The sequence below is a fragment of the Scomber japonicus genome, chromosome 14 (genome assembly GCF_027409825.1).
Source record: "Scomber japonicus isolate fScoJap1 chromosome 14, fScoJap1.pri, whole genome shotgun sequence".
Taxonomy (NCBI): domain Eukaryota; kingdom Metazoa; phylum Chordata; class Actinopteri; order Scombriformes; family Scombridae; genus Scomber; species Scomber japonicus.
Genome location: NC_070591.1, coordinates 17,131,202 through 17,150,697, shown reverse-complemented (window position 1 = coordinate 17,150,697; position 19,496 = coordinate 17,131,202). Strand labels below are relative to the sequence as shown.

The window sequence follows — 19,496 nt, the reverse complement described above, 5'->3', positions numbered from 1 at the left end:
TCTTTTGGATGGTGGCCACGCCATTTTCTGACATATCAAGGACTTTGTAGGGGCCTTGATGCATATGTTTCAGGCCATGCCCCAGCCGCTGCCTCTTTGGCTCAGAAGACAGGAGAATGTCATCACCTGTGTTAATTTCTACTGTTTTGCAGCGCTTCCTTTTGCGTGCTGCATAACAGCTCTTTTGCTTCTCCTGGGCCTTTTCTATGTTGGCAAGAACCTATTGGCCAAAGCCACAAATAAAGTAAATAACATGAAACACATAAATACAACAACTTCAATATATGAGCTTTGTGCCTCACTACCTTTTCATTGAGGTCTGTGATTGTCCTCATCCTAGCTTCCAGATCGTCCTCTGGGTCTCCAACTTCAAAGTGGTCTCCCATGGGACAGGCGTTGAGAACCTCAGGAAGGAGGTAGTGGCGGTTGAAGAACAGGAAAAACGGGGTGTTCTTCGCGGAGCTCTAAGTTCACAGTAAAAAACAATGTGACATGTGACATTCCTCAAGATGCAAATTTAACAGCATTAGTGATTGTAAAGTAAAAAACACACCTGTTTGGCGGTATTTATGCCATACACCACAGCTTGCAGGTGAATGTCCCAGTCGTTGTGGTGCTCATTCACATAGCGCCGGAGAGCACGTTTGATATTTTGATTTGTCCTCTATCCTGTACAATAACAATGTGAATTGCAGATTTATGTACATATTACACACATATATCATGTAATGTCTACGTAACATCCATCCATGAAAAAAAATGTATCCATGTTTACCTGGCCATTGGTTTGTGGATGGTAGGCACTTGATACTGCATGTCTTATGTTTAGCAGTGTACCGTACCGTACCGTCCTCTTTCGCTTATCCGGGGTTGGGTCGCGGGGGCAGCAGCCTAAGCAGGGAAGCCCAGACTTCCCTCTCCCCAGCCACTTCATCCAGCTCTTCCCGGTGGATCCCGAGGCGTTCCCAGGCCAGCCGAGAGACATAGTCTCTCCAGCGTGTCCTGGGTCTTCCTAGGGGTCTCCTACCGGTGGGACGTGCCCTGAACACCTCACCAGGGAGGCGTCCGGGAGGCATCCTAATCAGATGCCCGAGCCACCTCATCTGGCTCCTCTCAACGTGGAGGAGCAGCAGGTCTACTCCGAGCTCCCTCCGGATAACTGAGCTTCTCACCCTATCTCTAAGGGAGAACCCAGCCACCCTACGGAGGAAGCTCATTTCGGCCGCTTGTACCCACGATCTAGTTCTTTGGGTCACTCCCCAAAGCTCATGACCATAGGTGAGGGTAGGAACTCTCTGGTAAATCCAGAGCTTTGCCTTTCGGCTCAGCTCTCTCTTCACCACGACGGATCTGTGCAGAGTCTGCATTACTGCAGACGCCGCACCAATCCGCCTGTCGATCTCATGTTCCATCCTTCCCTCACTCGTGAACAAGACCCTGAGGTACTTGAACTCCTCCACTTGGGGCAGGATCTCATCCCCGACTCGAAGAGTGCACTCCACCCTTTTCCGGTTGAGGACCATGGACTCGGATTTGGATGTGCTGATTCTCATCCCGGCCGTTTCACACTCGGCTGCGAACCGATCCAGTGAGAGTTGGAGGTCACGATCTGATGAAGCCAACAGGACCACATCATCATGTTTAGCAGTGTGAAGATCTCTTTGTTGAGCTGTAAATATGTATACAAGAGCAATACAACAAAGTCTGTAAGAATGATCTGCAGCTATGAAGATGATCATGGTTTATCTAATATTGTATTTATCATACCTCATTCACAAACACAAACTTTAACTTGGTGACAGCGCCTGACCTGAAACAGAGGTCAATGCACTTGAATAGATATCTCATGTTAGTTAGTTTTTCTTGAATCGAAGCTTGATAAGCGCAGTTTCAGGAGCGGGAACACACACCAATTACACCCCTTCCGGCTCCTATATAAACAGACCTAACAGCTTCCCCCTCGTTCACTCTCGCTTTCGAGTTTCACGTGCAGGCAGTCTCAGTCAAGCTTTCATGGTCATCACAGAAACAGATCGTACTTCCCGCATTGCATCAACAAAACTTGAACAAATGCTACGATTACTACTCCAAGAGTGAAAGAGAGAGAAAGACTGAAGCAATCTGAATCTGGAGCATACAGGTATGTAGTTGATTAAGGCAGAAGGATGATTGTCAACAGTGCAGTCTCCCGATCATCTTCATCTTTTCCTGAAATTGCACAAAAATAACGATATTAGTACAACAGATATTATAGTAAACTTGAAGCTATATGGCACTGTCTTTTAAACATGTGTCCACACACTCAGTAGATATTACAGTTAATAAAACAAATTAAGCACCAGTTCTACCTCATACTAGTTAACTTTACCTCAGTGTCTTGTGTTGGGATACTGTACTCTCCTCTCAAGAGCTTCCTTCCCTGGAACTGCACCTCTTGTCATTGATGCCGTCAGTGTTGAAGAAATTGAAGTTAGGCAGACAAAGTACAAACTACCAAATCAGCTTCTTACTGAGAGTGGAGACTGGAAGCATGTCATTTAAACACAATTGACGTAGATGTCCAGCTCTGATTTGATCACCCTCTCCTACTGTTAATCTGAAGTAAGACAACAAGAAATTGAAAATAAGATAAGTTAGGCATTGCTCCCACAGAGAAAGTACAAACTACCTAATCAGCTTCTTACCGAGAACAGGTGTCATTTAAACACAATTGGCTTCATTGTGTTTGCCATAGATGTCCAGCTCAGACTTGATCACTCTCTCCTAGTCTTTTAGACTGTCAATCTGAATTAAGACAACAAGAAGATGGAAATAAGTTAAGTATTGTGTTGATCCTACAGACAAAGTACAAACTACTGACATCAGGCTCTTACCGAGAGTGGAGACCGAAAGGGTGTCATTTAAATTGACGTAGATGGGGAGGCAGGTACTTCAGGAGGATGATGAGGATGACTTTACTGTATTTGGCGTAGATGTCCAGCTCAGATTTGATCACTCTCTCCTAGACAGTCCTCTAGACTGTCGATCTGAAGTAAGACAAGTTGGGCATTGATCCCATAGACAAAGTACAAACTACCAAATCTGGTTGTTACCAAGAGTGGAGAATGGAACAATGGCCACACAAACAGTTTAGCAGTACACTAAAAACACTTACGTTTCTGTCTGTAGTACGGCCTCAGGCGATCGACATTCACCTTCTGCAAGGACCCAGTGTTCTTTTGGATGGTGGCCACGCCATTTTCTGACATATCAAGGACTTTGTAGGGGCCTTGATGCATATGTTTCAGGCCATGCCCCAGCCGCTGCCTCTTTGGCTCAGAAGACAGGAGAATGTCATCACCTGTGTTAATTTCTACTGTTTTGCAGCGCTTCCTTTTGCGTGCTGCATAACAGCTCTTTTGCTTCTCCTGGGCCTTTTCTATGTTGGCAAGAACCTATTGGCCAAAGCCACAAATAAAGTAAATAACATGAAACACATAAATACAACAACTTCAATATATGAGCTTTGTGCCTCACTACCTTTTCATTGAGGTCTGTGATTGTCCTCATCCTAGCTTCCAGATCGTCCTCTGGGTCTCCAACTTCAAAGTGGTCTCCCATGGGACAGGCGTTGAGAACCTCAGGAAGGAGGTAGTGGCGGTTGAAGAACAGGAAAAACGGGGTGTTCTTCGCGGAGCTCTAAGTTCACAGTAAAAAACAATGTGACATGTGACATTCCTCAAGATGCAAATTTAACAGCATTAGTGATTGTAAAGTAAAAAACACACCTGTTTGGCGGTATTTATGCCATACACCACAGCTTGCAGGTGAATGTCCCAGTCGTTGTGGTGCTCATTCACATAGCGCCGGAGAGCACGTTTGATATTTTGATTTGTCCTCTATCCTGTACAATAACAATGTGAATTGCAGATTTATGTACATATTACACACATATATCATGTAATGTCTACGTAACATCCATCCATGAAAAAAAATGTATCCATGTTTACCTGGCCATTGGTTTGTGGATGGTAGGCACTTGATACTGCATGTCTTATGTTTAGCAGTGTACCGTACCGTACCGTCCTCTTTCGCTTATCCGGGGTTGGGTCGCGGGGGCAGCAGCCTAAGCAGGGAAGCCCAGACTTCCCTCTCCCCAGCCACTTCATCCAGCTCTTCCCGGTGGATCCCGAGGCGTTCCCAGGCCAGCCGAGAGACATAGTCTCTCCAGCGTGTCCTGGGTCTTCCTAGGGGTCTCCTACCGGTGGGACGTGCCCTGAACACCTCACCAGGGAGGCGTCCGGGAGGCATCCTAATCAGATGCCCGAGCCACCTCATCTGGCTCCTCTCAACGTGGAGGAGCAGCAGGTCTACTCCGAGCTCCCTCCGGATAACTGAGCTTCTCACCCTATCTCTAAGGGAGAACCCAGCCACCCTACGGAGGAAGCTCATTTCGGCCGCTTGTACCCACGATCTAGTTCTTTGGGTCACTCCCCAAAGCTCATGACCATAGGTGAGGGTAGGAACTCTCTGGTAAATCCAGAGCTTTGCCTTTCGGCTCAGCTCTCTCTTCACCACGACGGATCTGTGCAGAGTCTGCATTACTGCAGACGCCGCACCAATCCGCCTGTCGATCTCATGTTCCATCCTTCCCTCACTCGTGAACAAGACCCTGAGGTACTTGAACTCCTCCACTTGGGGCAGGATCTCATCCCCGACTCGAAGAGTGCACTCCACCCTTTTCCGGTTGAGGACCATGGACTCGGATTTGGATGTGCTGATTCTCATCCCGGCCGTTTCACACTCGGCTGCGAACCGATCCAGTGAGAGTTGGAGGTCACGATCTGATGAAGCCAACAGGACCACATCATCATGTTTAGCAGTGTGAAGATCTCTTTGTTGAGCTGTAAATATGTATACAAGAGCAATACAACAAAGTCTGTAAGAATGATCTGCAGCTATGAAGATGATCATGGTTTATCTAATATTGTATTTATCATACCTCATTCACAAACACAAACTTTAACTTGGTGACAGCGCCTGACCTGAAACAGAGGTCAATGCACTTGAATAGATATCTCATGTTAGTTAGTTTTTCTTGAATCGAAGCTTGATAAGCGCAGTTTCAGGAGCGGGAACACACACCAATTACACCCCTTCCGGCTCCTATATAAACAGACCTAACAGCTTCCCCCTCGTTCACTCTCGCTTTCGAGTTTCACGTGCAGGCAGTCTCAGTCAAGCTTTCATGGTCATCACAGAAACAGATCGTACTTCCCGCATTGCATCAACAAAACTTGAACAAATGCTACGATTACTACTCCAAGAGTGAACTCACCACGGATTACGAACTGCAGATCAACCCGTCCGACTTGACTAAAGATTCGTGGGAAACCGGCTCTCCTCTCGTCACACAGCAGCAGACCGCAGCCGAGCGCCCCGTGGGGCACATGCCGGCCTCGCAGGCACATGCCGGCCCCGCAGGCGCACGCCGGCCTCGCAGGCTCTTCAACCCACACTCCCCTGATGCAGTGTTTCCCACACATAGACTAATTCGTGGCGGTGCGCCACAGATTCAACACCGGCCGCCACATATTGCGTTTCGTTATTAATTTTTTTTTAACGCTATTTAAAAAATACGCATCGTATTCGTTAAGCTGCATTTCCTCTCCCTGCTTTCCCTGCGTCTCTCTGTCACTCACGCGTCTCTCTCACATAGCCCACACACCCACACACACCCACACACACACACACCCACACACACACACACACACACACACACACACACACACACACACACACACACACACACACACACACACACACACACACACACACACACAGCCCCTCCCCTCCGTGCACACCGCGTGTCTCCATCAGCGAGATCATCCCTAGAAGCGTGGAAGCTGTGCCTTAGTGCAGAGAAGACGGCTGGTGAAATTCAAGAAGGATTGGTATCACGTGCACCTTTATAAAATCACACATTAAAAAGTCTTATAAAATATTTTATATTTTGAATACAATATTGTCCCGTCCCGACCCGACCCTTACACCTTCTTTATAAAGTTAATTAGTCGCAAGTTTGCGGTAAAATGTAGTTGGGTTGTCGAGGTCAAAACACTAGCAGCTGTGAATCAAATAAAGTTGTTATAAGTACTGTTATGTAGTTTTTTTACCCTTACACTGAATGTTTGCTGCTTAAATCCAGATGAGTATTGAAAAATATTTCCCGCGATTGAAAAAGAGACGTGTTGAGGATGAGGACCAGCCTGAACCGGAGGTATCAGTCTGAAACAGAGCTGAACAGTCCGACCAGTGTAATTAGCTATGTTATTAATTTATTTACAATATTTTCAGGCTTCAACCAGTGCTGCTCAAGCAGAAAGACAGGGTCAGGGAGAGAAAGAGATAGATTCGTTAGGCATAGGAGAGGAGGACAGCATCCAACATGCTGCTGTGACAGAGCCAGCTGAAACAACAGGTGAGGTGGACAAACAGATGTAGAAACAGGCAGGTAAGAAAGCAGGTCTCAGTTCAAGGGAACTAATTTCTATTGTTCGGTTTCTGTTTAGATGGGACTTTGGCAACATCCAAAAGTTTTTGATTAATATGATAAAGTTGTGTATGACCAAAGAGCCAAAGGGGCGGCCAATTGAAAAAAATTGCAGGGCCGGTAGTGTCGAAAAAGTCAAAAATAGGAAGGGTGGGGGATTGTCCCAAAACTTGCTACAAGGGGCCAGAGGGGCGGGCTGAAAGAAAAATGTGTAAAATCAAGCACCGTGAATGCATTGTGTGAAAATTGTCAAGGATTTTCCAAAGCGGGCAAAAATTGAAAAAAATGACAGGGCCGGTAGTGTCGAAAAAGTCAAAAATGGGAAGGGTGGGGGATTGTCCCAAAACTTGCTACAAGGGGCCAGAGGGGCGGCCTGAATGAAAAATGTGTAAAATCAAGCACCGTGAAGGCATTGTGTGAAAATTGTCAAGGATTTTCGAAAGCGGGCAAAAATTGAAAAAGATGACAGGGCCGGTAGTGTCGAAAAAGTCAAAAATAGGAAGGGTGGGGGATTGTCCCAAAACTTGCTACAAGGGGCCAGAGGGGCGGCCTGAATGAAAAATGTGTAAAATCAAGCACCGTGAAGGCATTGTGTGAAAATTGTCAAGGATTTTCCAAAGCGGGCAAAAATTGAAAAAAATGACAGGGCCGGTAGTGTCGAAAAAGTCAAAAATGGGAAGGGTGGGGGATTGTCCCAAAACTTGCTACAAGGGGCCAGAGGGGCGGCCTGAATGAAAAATGTGTAAAATCAAGCACCGTGAAGGCATTGTGTGAAAATTGTCAAGGATTTTCCAAAGCGGGCAAAAATTTTAAAGAATGACAGGGCCGGTAGTGTCGAAAAAGTCAAAAATAGGGAAGGGTAGGGGATTGTCCCAAAACTTGCTACAAGGGGCCAGAGGGGCGGCCTGAATGAAAAATGTGTAAAATCAAGCACCGTGAGGGCATTGTGTGAAAATTGTCAAGGATTTTCCAAAGCGGCCAAAAATTGAAAAAAATGACAGGGCCGGTAGTGTCGAAAAAGTCAAAAATAGGAAGGGTGGGGGATTGTCCCAAAACTTGCTACAAGGGGCCAGAGGGGCGGCCTGAATGAAAAATGTGTAAAATCAAGCACCGTGAAGGCATTGTGTGAAAATTGTCAAGGATTTTCCAAAGCGGGCAAAAATTGAAAAAAATGACAGGGTCGGTAGTGTCGAAAAAGTCAAAAATGGGAAGGGTGGGGGATTGTCCCAAAACTTGCTACAAGGGGCCAGAGGGGCGGCCTGAATGAAAAGTGTGTAATATCAAGCACTGTGAAGGCATTGTGTGAAAACTGTGAAGGATTTTCCAAAGCGGGCAAAAATTGAAAAAGATGACTGGGCCGGTAGTGTCGAAAAAGTCAAAAATGGGAAGGGTGGGGGATTGTCCCAAAACTTGCTACAAGGGGCCAGAGGGGCGGCCTGAATGAAAAATGTGTAAAATCAAGCACCGTGAAGGCATTGTGTGAAAATTGTGAAGGATTTTCCGAAGCGGGCAAAAATTTTAAAGAATGACAGGGCCGGTAGTGTCGAAAAAGTCAAAAATAGGGAAGGGTAGGGGATTGTCCCAAAACTTGCTACAAGGGGCCAGAGGGGCGGCCTGAATGAAAAATGTGTAAAATCAAGCACCGTGAGGGCATTGTGTGAAAATTGTCAAGGATTTTCCAAAGCGGCCAAAAATTGAAAAAAATGACAGGGCCGGTAGTGTCGAAAAAGTCAAAAATAGGAAGGGTGGGGGATTGTCCCAAAACTTGCTACAAGGGGCCAGAGGGGCGGCCTGAATGAAAAATGTGTAAAATCAAGCACCGTGAAGGCATTGTGTGAAAATTGTCAAGGATTTTCCAAAGCGGGCAAAAATTGAAAAAAATGACAGGGTCGGTAGTGTCGAAAAAGTCAAAAATGGGAAGGGTGGGGGATTGTCCCAAAACTTGCTACAAGGGGCCAGAGGGGCGGCCTGAATGAAAAATGTGTAAAATCAAGCACCGTGAAGGCATTGTGTGAAAATTGTCAAGGATTTTCCAAGGCGGGCAAAAATTGAAAAAAATGACAGGGCTGGTAGTGTCGAAAAAGTCAAAAATCGGAAGGGTGGGGGATTGTCCCAAAACTTGCTACAAGGGGCCAGAGGGGCGGCCTGAATGAAAAATGTGTAAAATCAAGCACCGTGAAGGCATTGTGTGAAAATTGTCAAGGATTTTCCAAAGCGGGCAAAAATTTTAAAAACTGACAGGGCCGGTAGTGTCGAAAAAGTCAAAAATAGGGAAGGGTGGGGGATTGTCCCAAAACTTGCTACAAGGGGCCAGAGGGGCGGCCTAAATGACAAATGTGTAAAATCAAGCACCGTGAAGGCATTGTGTGAAAATTGTGAAGGATTTTCCATAGGGGGCAAAAATTGAAAAAAATGACAGGGCCGGTAGTGTTGAAAAAGTCAAAAATAGGAAGGGTGGGGGATTGTCCCAAAACTTGCTACAAGGGGCCAGAGGGGCGGCCTGAATGAAAAATGTGTAAAATCAAGCACCGTGAGGGCATTGTGTGAAAATTGTCAAGGATTTTCCAAAGCGGCCAAAAATTGAAAAAAATGACAGGGCCGGTAGTGTCGAAAAAGTCAAAAATAGGAAGGGTGGGGGATTGTCCCAAAACTTGCTACAAGGGGCCAGAGGGGCGGCCTGAATTAAAAGTGTGTAAAATCAAGCACTGTGAAGGCATTGTGTGAAAATTGTGAAGGATTTTCCAAAGCGGGCAAAAATTGAAAAAAATGACATGGCCGATAGTGTCGAAAAAGTCAAAAATGGGAAGGGTGGGGGATTGTCCCAAAACTTGCTACAAGGGGCCAGAGGGGCGGCCTGAATGAAAAATGTGTAAAATCAAGCACCGTGAAGGCATTGTGTGAAAATTGTCAAGGATTTTCCAAAGCGGGCAAAAATTTTAAAAAATGACAGTGCCGGTAGTGTCGAAAAAGTCAAAAATAGGGAAGGGTGGGGGATTGTCCCAAAACTTGCTACAAGGGGCCAGAGGGGCGGCCTGAATGAAAAATGTGTAAAATCAAGCACCGTGAAGACATTGTGTGAAAATTGTGAAGGATTTTCCATAGGGGGCAAAAATTGAAAAAAATGACAGGGCCGGTAGTGTCGAAAAAGTCAAAAATAGGAAGGGTGGGGGATTGTCCCAAAACTTGCTACAAGGGGCCAGAGGGGCGGCCTAAATGACAAGTGTGTAAAATCAAGCACTGTGAAGGCATTGTGTGAAAATTGTCAAGGATTTTCCAAAGCGGGCAAAAATTGAAAAAAATGACAGGGTCGGTAGTGTCGAAAAAGTCATAAATGGGAAGGGTGGGGGATTGTCCCAAAACTTGCTACATGGGGCCAGAGGGGCGGCCTGAATGAAAAATGTGTAAAATCAAGCACCGTGAAGGCATTGTGTGAAAATTGTCAAGGATTTTCCAAAGCGGGCAAAAATTTTAAAAAATGACAGGGCCGGTAGTGTCGAAAAAGTCAAAAATAGGGAAGGGTGGGGGATTGTCCCAAAACTTGCTACAAGGGGCCAGAGGGGCGGCCTAAATGACAAATGTGTAAAATCAAGCACCGTGAAGGCATTGTGTGAACATTGTGAAGGATTTTCCATAGGGGGCAAAAATTGAAAAAAATGACAGGGCCGGTAGTGTCGAAAAAGTCAAAAATAGGAAGGGTGGGGGATTGTCCCAAAACTTGCTACAAGGGGCCAGAGGGGCGGCCTGAATGAAAAATGCGTAAAATCAAGCACTGTGAAGGCATTGTGTGAAAATTGTCAAGGATTTTCCAAAGCGGGCAAAAATTGAAAAAAATGACAGGGTCGGTAGTGTCGAAAAAGTCATAAATGGGAAGCGTGGGGGATTGTCCCAAAACTTGCTACATGGGGCCAGAGGGGCGGCCTGAATGAAAAATGTGTAAAATCAAGCACCGTGAGGGCATTGTGTGAAAATTGTCAAGGATTTTCCAAAGCGGCCAAAAATTGAAAAAAATGACAGGGCCGGTAGTGTCGAAAAAGTCAAAAATAGGGAAGGGTGGGGGATTGTCCCAAAACTTGCTACAAGGGGCCAGAGGGGCGGCCTAAATGACAAATGTGTAAAATCAAGCACCGTGAAGGCATTGTGTGAAAATTGTGAAGGATTTTCCATAGGGGGCAAAAATTGAAAAAAATGACAGGGCCGGTAGTGTCGAAAAAGTCAAAAATAGGAAGGGTGGGGGATTGTCCCAAAACTTGCTACAAGGGGCCAGAGGGGCGGCCTGAATGAAAAATGTGTAAAATCAAGCACCGTGAGGGCATTGTGTGAAAATTGTCAAGGATTTTCCAAAGCGGCCAAAAATTGAAAAAAATGACAGGGCCGGTAGTGTCGAAAAAGTCAAAAATAGGAAGGGTGGGGGATTGTCCCAAAACTTGCTACAAGGGGCCAGAGGGGCGGCCTGAATTAAAAGTGTGTAAAATCAAGCACTGTGAAGGCATTGTGTGAAAATTGTGAAGGATTTTCCAAAGCGGCCAAAAATTGAAAAAAATGACATGGCCGATAGTGTCGAAAAAGTCAAAAATGGGAAGGGTGGGGGATTGTCCCAAAACTTGCTACAAGGGGCCAGAGGGGCGGCCTGAATGAAAAATGTGTAAAATCAAGCACCGTGAAGGCATTGTGTGAAAATTGTCAAGGATTTTCCAAAGCGGGCAAAATTTTTTAAAAATGACAGTGCCGGTAGTGTCGAAAAAGTCAAAAATAGGGAAGGGTGGGGGATTGTCCCAAAACTTGCTACAAGGGGCCAGAGGGGCGGCCTGAATGAAAAATGTGTAAAATCAAGCACCGTGAAGACATTGTGTGAAAATTGTGAAGGATTTTCCATAGGGGGCAAAAATTGAAAAAAATGACAGGGCCGGTAGTGTCGAAAAAGTCAAAAATAGGAAGGGTGGGGGATTGTCCCAAAACTTGCTACAAGGGGCCAGAGGGGCGGCCTGAATGAAAAATGTGTAAAATCAAGCACTGTGAAGGCATTGTGTGAAAATTGTCAAGGATTTTCCAAAGCGGCAAAAATTGAAAAAAATGACAGGGTCGGTAGTGTCGAAAAAGTCATAAATGGGAAGGGTGGGGGATTGTCCCAAAACTTGCTACATGGGGCCAGAGGGGCGGCCTGAATGAAAAATGTGTAAAATCAAGCACCGTGAAGGCATTGTGTGAAAATTGTCAAGGATTTTCCAAAGCGGGCAAAAATTTAAAAAAATGACAGGGCCGGTAGTGTCGAAAAAGTCAAAAATAGGGAAGGGTGGGGGATTGTCCCAAAACTTGCTACAAGGGGCCAGAGGGGCGGCCTAAATGACAAATGTGTAAAATCAAGCACCGTGAAGGCATTGTGTGAAAATTGTGAAGGATTTTCCATAGGGGGCAAAAATTGAAAAAAATGACAGGGCCGGTAGTGTCGAAAAAGTCAAAAATAGGAAGGGTGGGGGATTGTCCCAAAACTTGCTACAAGGGGCCAGAGGGGCGGCCTGAATGAAAAATGTGTAAAATCAAGCACCGTGAGGGCATTGTGTGAAAATTGTCAAGGATTTTCCAAAGCGGCCAAAAATTGAAAAAAATGACAGGGCCGGTAGTGTCGAAAAAGTCAAAAATGGGAAGGGTGGGGGATTGTCCCAAAACTTGCTACAAGGGGCCAGAGGGGCGGCCTGAATGAAAAATGTGTAAAATCAAGCACCGTGAAGGCATTGTGTGAAAATTGTCAAGGATTTTCCAAAGCGGGCAAAAATTTTAAAAAATGACAGGGCCGGTAGTGTCGAAAAAGTCAAAAATAGGGAAGGGTGGGGGATTGTCCCAAAACTTGCTACAAGGGGCCAGAGGGGCGGCCTAAATGAAAAATGTGTAAAATCAAGCACCGTGAAGGCATTGTGTGAAAATTGTGAAGGATTTTCCATAGGGGGCAAAAATGGAAAAAAATGACAGGGCCGGTAGTGTCGAAAAAGTCAAAAATAGGAAGGGTGGGGGATTGTCCCAAAACTTGCTACAAGGGGCCAGAGGGGCGGCCTGAATGAAAAATGTGTAAAATCAAGCACCGTGAAGGCATTGTGTGAAAATTGTCAAGGATGTTCCAAAGCGGGCAAATATTTTAAAGAATGACAGGGCCGGTAGTGTCGAAAAAGTCAAAAATAGGGAAGGGTAGGGGATTGTCCCAAAACTTGCTACAAGGGGCCAGAGGGGCGGCCTGAATGAAAAATGTGTAAAATCAAGCACCGTGAGGGCATTGTGTGAAAATTGTCAAGGATTTTCCAAAGCGGCCAAAAATTGAAAAAAATGACAGGGCCGGTAGTGTCGAAAAAGTCAAAAATAGGAAGGGTGGGGGATTGTCCCAAAACTTGCTACAAGGGGCCAGAGGGGCGGCCTGAATTAAAAGTGTGTAAAATCAAGCACTGTGAAGGCATTGTGTGAAAATTGTGAAGGATTTTCCAAAGCGGGCAAAAATTGAAAAAAATGACAGGGCCGGTAGTGTCGAAAAAGTCAAAAATAGGAAGGGTGGGGGATTGTCCCAAAACTTGCTACAAGGGGCCAGAGGGGCGGCCTGAATTAAAAGTGTGTAAAATCAAGCACTGTGAAGGCATTGTGTGAAAATTGTGAAGGATTTTCCAAAGCGGGCAAAAATTGAAAAAAATGACATGGCCGATAGTGTCGAAAAAGTCAAAAATGGGAAGGGTGGGGGATTGTCCCAAAACTTGCTACAAGGGGCCAGAGGGGCAGCCTGAATGAAAAATGTGTAAAATCAAGCACCGTGAGGGCATTGTGTGAAAATTGTCAAGGATTTTCCAAAGCGGGCAAAAATTGAAAAAAATGACAGGGCTGGTAGTGTCGAAAAAGTCAAAAATGGGAAGGGTGGGGGATTGTCCCAAAACTTGCTACAAGGGGCCAGAGGGGCGGCCTGAATGAAAAATGTGTAAAATCAAGCACCGTGAAGGCATTGTGTGAAAATTGTCAAGGATTTTCCAAAGCGGCCAAAAATTGAAAAAAATGACAGGGCCGGTAGTGTCGAAAAAGTCAAAAATAGGGAAGGGTAGGGGATTGTCCCAAAACTTGCTACAAGGGGCCAGAGGGGCGGCCTGAATGAAAAATGTGTAAAATCAAGCACCGTGAAGACATTGTGTGAAAATTGTCAAGGATTTTCCAAAGCGGGCAAAAATTGAAAAAAATGACAGGGTCGGTAGTGTCGAAAAAGTCAAAAATGGGAAGGGTGGGGGATTGTCCCAAAACTTGCTACAAGGGGCCAGAGGGGCGGCCTGAATGAAAAATGTGTAAAATCAAGCACCGTGAAGACATTGTGTGAAAATTGTCAAGGATTTTCCAAAGCGGGCAAAAATTGAAAAAAATGACAGGGTCGGTAGTGTCGAAAAAGTCAAAAATGGGAAGGGTGGGGGATTGTCCCAAAACTTGCTACAAGGGGCCAGAGGGGCGGCCTGAATGAAAAATGTGTAAAATCAAGCACCGTGAAGGCATTGTGTGAAAATTGTCAAGGATTTTCCAAAGCGGGCAAATATTTTAAAGAATGACAGGGCCGGTAGTGTCGAAAAAGTCAAAAATAGGGAAGGGTAGGGGATTGTCCCAAAACTTGCTACAAGGGGCCAGAGGGGCGGCCTGAATGAAAAATGTGTAAAATCAAGCACCGTGAGGGCATTGTGTGAAAATTGTCAAGGATTTTCCAAAGCGGCCAAAAATTGAAAAAAATGACAGGGCCGGTAGTGTCGAAAAAGTCAAAAATAGGAAGGGTGGGGGATTGTCCCAAAACTTGCTACATGGGGCCAGAGGGGCGGCCTGAATTAAAAGTGTGTAAAATCAAGCACTGTGAAGGCATTGTGTGTAAATTGTGAAGGATTTTCCAAAGCGGGCAAAAATTGAAAAAAATGACAGGGCTGGTAGTGTCGAAAAAGTCAAAAATAGGAAGGGTGGGGGATTGTCCCAAAACTTGCTACAAGGGGCCAGAGGGGCGGCCTGAATTAAAAGTGTGTAAAATCAAGCACTGTGAAGGCATTGTGTGAAAATTGTGAAGGATTTTCCAAAGCGGGCAAAAATTGAAAAAAATGACATGGCCGATAGTGTCGAAAAAGTCAAAAATGGGAAGGGTGGGGCATTGTCCCAAAACTTGCTACAAGGGGCCAGAGGGGCGGCCTGAATGAAAAATGTGTAAAATCAAGCACCGTGAGGGCATTGTGTGAAAATTGTCAAGGATTTTCCAAAGCGGGCAAAAATTGAAAAAAATGACAGGGCTGGTAGTGTCGAAAAAGTCAAAAATGGGAAGGGTGGGGGATTGTCCCAAAACTTGCTACAAGGGGCCAGAGGGGCGGCCTGAATGAAAAATGTGTAAAATCAAGCACCGTGAAGGCATTGTGTGAAAATTGTCAAGGATTTTCCAAAGCGGCCAAAAATTGAAAAAAATGACAGGGCCGGTAGTGTCGAAAAAGTCAAAAATAGGGAAGGGTAGGGGATTGTCCCAAAACTTGCTACAAGGGGCCAGAGGGGCGGCCTGAATGAAAAATGTGTAAAATCAAGCACCGTGAGGGCATTGTGTGAAAATTGTCAAGGATTTTCCAAAGCGGGCAAAAATTGAAGAAAACGACAGGGCCGGTAGTGTCGAAAAAGTCAAAAATGGGAAGGGTGGGGGATTGTCCCAAAACTTGCTACAAGGGGCCAGAGGGGCGGCCTGAATGAAAAATGTGTAAAATCAAGCACCGTGAGGGCATTGTGTGAAAATTGTGAAGGATTTTCCAAAGCGGGCAAAAATTGAAAAAAATGACAGGGCCGGTAGTGTTGAAAAAGTCAAAAATTGGAAGGGTGGGGGATTGTCCCAAAACTTGCTACAAGGGGCCAGAGGGGCGGCCTGAATGAAAAATGTGTAAAATCAAGCACCGTGAAGGCATTGTGTGAAAATTGTCAAGGATTTTCCAAAGCGGGCAAAAATTGAAAAAAATGACAGGGTCGGTAGTGTCGAAAAAGTCAAAAATGGGAAGGGTGGGGGATTGTCCCAAAACTTGCTACAAGGGGCCAGAGGGGCGGCCTGAATGAAAAATGTGTAAAATCAAGCACCGTGAAGGCATTGTGTGAAAATTGTCAAGGATTTTCCAAAGCGAGCAAAAATTTTAAAAAATGACAGGGCCGGTAGTGTCGAAAAAGTCAAAAATAGGGAAGGGTGGGGGATTGTCCCAAAACTTGCTACAAGGGGCCAGAGGGGCGGCCTAAATGAAAAATGTGTAAAATCAAGCACCGTGAAGGCATTGTGTGAAAATTGTGAAGGATTTTCCATAGGGGGCAAAAATTGAAAAAAATGACAGGGCCGGTAGTGTCGAAAAAGTCAAAAATAGGAAGGGTGGGGGATTGTCCCAAAACTTGCTACAAGGGGCCAGAGGGGCGGCCTGAATGAAAAATGTGTAAAATCAAGCACCGTGAAGGCATTGTGTGAAAATTGTGAAGGATTTTCCAAAGCGGGCAAAAATTGAAAAAAATGACAGGGCCGGTAGTGTCGAAAAAGTCAAAAATAGGAAGGGTGGGGGATTGTCCCAAAACTTGCTACAAGGGGCCAGAGGGGCGGCCTGAATTAAAAGTGTGTAAAATCAAGCACTGTGAAGGCATTGTGTGAAAATTGTGAAGGATTTTCCAAAGCGGGCAAAAATTGAAAAAAATGACATGGCCGATAGTGTCGAAAAAGTCAAAAATGGGAAGGGTGGGGCATTGTCCCAAAACTTGCTACAAGGGGCCAGAGGGGCGGCCTGAATGAAAAATGTGTAAAATCAAGCACCGTGAGGGCATTGTGTGAAAATTGTCAAGGATTTTCCAAAGCGGGCAAAAATTGAAAAAAATGACAGGGCTGGTAGTGTCGAAAAAGTCAAAAATGGGAAGGGTGGGGGATTGTCCCAAAACTTGCTACAAGGGGCCAGAGGGGCGGCCTGAATGAAAAATGTGTAAAATCAAGCACCGTGAAGGCATTGTGTGAAAATTGTCAAGGATTTTCCAAAGCGGCCAAAAATTGAAAAAAATGACAGGGCCGGTAGTGTCGAAAAAGTCAAAAATAGGGAAGGGTAGGGGATTGTCCCAAAACTTGCTACAAGGGGCCAGAGGGGCGGCCTGAATGAAAAATGTGTAAAATCAAGCACCGTGAGGGCATTGTGTGAAAATTGTCAAGGATTTTCCAAAGCGGGCAAAAATTGAAGAAAACGACAGGGCCGGTAGTGTCGAAAAAGTCAAAAATGGGAAGGGTGGGGGATTGTCCCAAAACTTGCTACAAGGGGCCAGAGGGGCGGCCTGAATGAAAAATGTGTAAAATCAAGCACCGTGAGGGCATTGTGTGAAAATTGTGAAGGATTTTCCAAAGCGGCCAAAAATTGAAAAAAATGACAGGGCCGGTAGTGTCGAAAAAGTCAAAAATAGGAAGGGTGGGGGATTGTCCCAAAACTTGCTACAAGGGGCCAGAGGGGCGGCCTGAATGAAAAATGTGTAAAATCAAGCACCGTGAAGGCATTGTGTGAAAATTGTCAAGGATTTTCCAAAGCGGGCAAAAATTGAAAAAAATGACAGGGTCGGTAGTGTCGAAAAAGTCAAAAATGGGAAGGGTGGGGGATTGTCCCAAAACTTGCTACAAGGGGCCAGAGGGGCGGCCTGAATGAAAAATGTGTAAAATCAAGCACCGTGAAGGCATTGTGTGAAAATTGTCAAGGATTTTCCAAGGCGGGCAAAAATTGAAAAAAATGACAGGGCTGGTAGTGTCGAAAAAGTCAAAAATCGGAAGGGTGGGGGATTGTCCCAAAACTTGCTACAAGGGGCCAGAGGGGCGGCCTGAATGAAAAATGTGTAAAATCAAGCACCGTGAAGGCATTGTGTGAAAATTGTCAAGGATTTTCCAAAGCGGGCAAAAATTTTAAAAACTGACAGGGCCGGTAGTGTCGAAAAAGTCAAAAATAGGGAAGGGTGGGGGATTGTCCCAAAACTTGCTACAAGGGGCCAGAGGGGCGGCCTAAATGACAAATGTGTAAAATCAAGCACCGTGAAGGCATTGTGTGAAAATTGTGAAGGATTTTCCATAGGGGGCAAAAATTGAAAAAAATGACAGGGCCGGTAGTGTCGAAAAAGTCAAAAATAGGAAGGGTGGGGGATTGTCCCAAAACTTGCTACAAGGGGCCAGAGGGGCGGCCTGAATGAAAAATGTGTAAAATCAAGCACCGTGAGGGCATTGTGTGAAAATTGTCAAGGATTTTCCAAAGCGGCCAAAAATTGAAAAAAATGACAGGGCCGGTAGTGTCGAAAAAGTCAAAAATAGGAAGGGTGGGGGATTGTCCCAAAACTTGCTACAAGGGGCCAGAGGGGCGGCCTGAATTAAAAGTGTGTAAAATCAAGCACTGTGAAGGCATTGTGTGAAAATTGTGAAGGATTTTCCAAAGCGGGCAAAAATTGAAAAAAATGACATGGCCGATAGTGTCGAAAAAGTCAAAAATGGGAAGGGTGGGGGATTGTCCCAAAACTTGCTACAAGGGGCCAGAGGGGCGGCCTGAATGAAAAATGTGTAAAATCAAGCACCGTGAAGGCATTGTGTGAAAATTGTCAAGGATTTTCCAAAGCGGGCAAAAATTTTAAAAAATGACAGTGCCGGTAGTGTCGAAAAAGTCAAAAATAGGGAAGGGTGGGGGATTGTCCCAAAACTTGCTACAAGGGGCCAGAGGGGCGGCCTGAATGAAAAATGTGTAAAATCAAGCACCGTGAAGACATTGTGTGAAAATTGTGAAGGATTTTCCATAGGGGGCAAAAATTGAAAAAAATGACAGGGCCGGTAGTGTCGAAAAAGTCAAAAATAGGAAGGGTGGGGGATTGTCCCAAAACTTGCTACAAGGGGCCAGAGGGGCGGCCTGAATGAAAAATGTGTAAAATCAAGCACTGTGAAGGCATTGTGTGAAAATTGTCAAGGATTTTCCAAAGCGGGCAAAAATTGAAAAAAATGACAGGGTCGGTAGTGTCGAAAAAGTCATAAATGGGAAGGGTGGGGGATTGTCCCAAAACTTGCTACATGGGGCCAGAGGGGCGGCCTGAATGAAAAATGTGTAAAATCAAGCACCGTGAAGGCATTGTGTGAAAATTGTCAAGGATTTTCCAAAGCGGGCAAAAATTTTAAAAAATGACAGGGCCGGTAGTGTCGAAAAAGTCAAAAATAGGGAAGGGTGGGGGATTGTCCCAAAACTTGCTACAAGGGGCCAGAGGGGCGGCCTAAATGACAAATGTGTAAAATCAAGCACCGTGAAGGCATTGTGTGAAAATTGTGAAGGATTTTCCATAGGGGGCAAAAATTGAAAAAAATGACAGGGCCGGTAGTGTCGAAAAAGTCAAAAATAGGAAGGGTGGGGGATTGTCCCAAAACTTGCTACAAGGGGCCAGAGGGGCGGCCTGAATGAAAAATGCGTAAAAACAAGCACTGTGAAGGCATTGTGTGAAAATTGTCAAGGATTTTCCAAAGCGGGCAAAAATTGAAAAAAATGACAGGGTCGGTAGTGTCGAAAAAGTCATAAATGGGAAGCGTGGGGGATTGTCCCAAAACTTGCTACATGGGGCCAGAGGGGCGGCCTGAATGAAAAATGTGTAAAATCAAGCACCGTGAAGGCATTGTGTGAAAATTGTCAAGGATTTTCCAAAGCGGGCAAAAATTTTAAAAACTGACAGGGCCGGTAGTGTCGAAAAAGTCAAAAATAGGGAAGGGTGGGGGATTGTCCCAAAACTTGCTACAAGGGGCCAGAGGGGCGGCCTAAATGACAAATGTGTAAAATCAAGCACCGTGAAGGCATTGTGTGAAAATTGTGAAGGATTTTCCATAGGGGGCAAAAATTGAAAAAAATGACAGGGCCGGTAGTGTCGAAAAAGTCAAAAATAGGAAGGGTGGGGGATTGTCCCAAAACTTGCTACAAGGGGCCAGAGGGGCGGCCTGAAT

At 45.3% G+C, this 19,496-nt stretch overlaps 1 long non-coding RNA gene across 1 annotated transcript; it reads right to left on the bottom strand.

Moving 5' to 3' along the window:
* Positions 1 to 2,551: 2,551 nt before the first annotated feature.
* On the bottom strand, positions 2,552 to 2,930 carry LOC128373366 (uncharacterized). Its single transcript, XR_008322940.1, has 3 exons — positions 2,874 to 2,930; positions 2,685 to 2,784; positions 2,552 to 2,596 (listed from the first exon to the last, which is right to left on the bottom strand). It is a non-coding gene; the product is annotated as an uncharacterized LOC128373366 (long non-coding RNA).
* Positions 2,931 to 19,496: the final 16,566 nt, after the last annotated feature.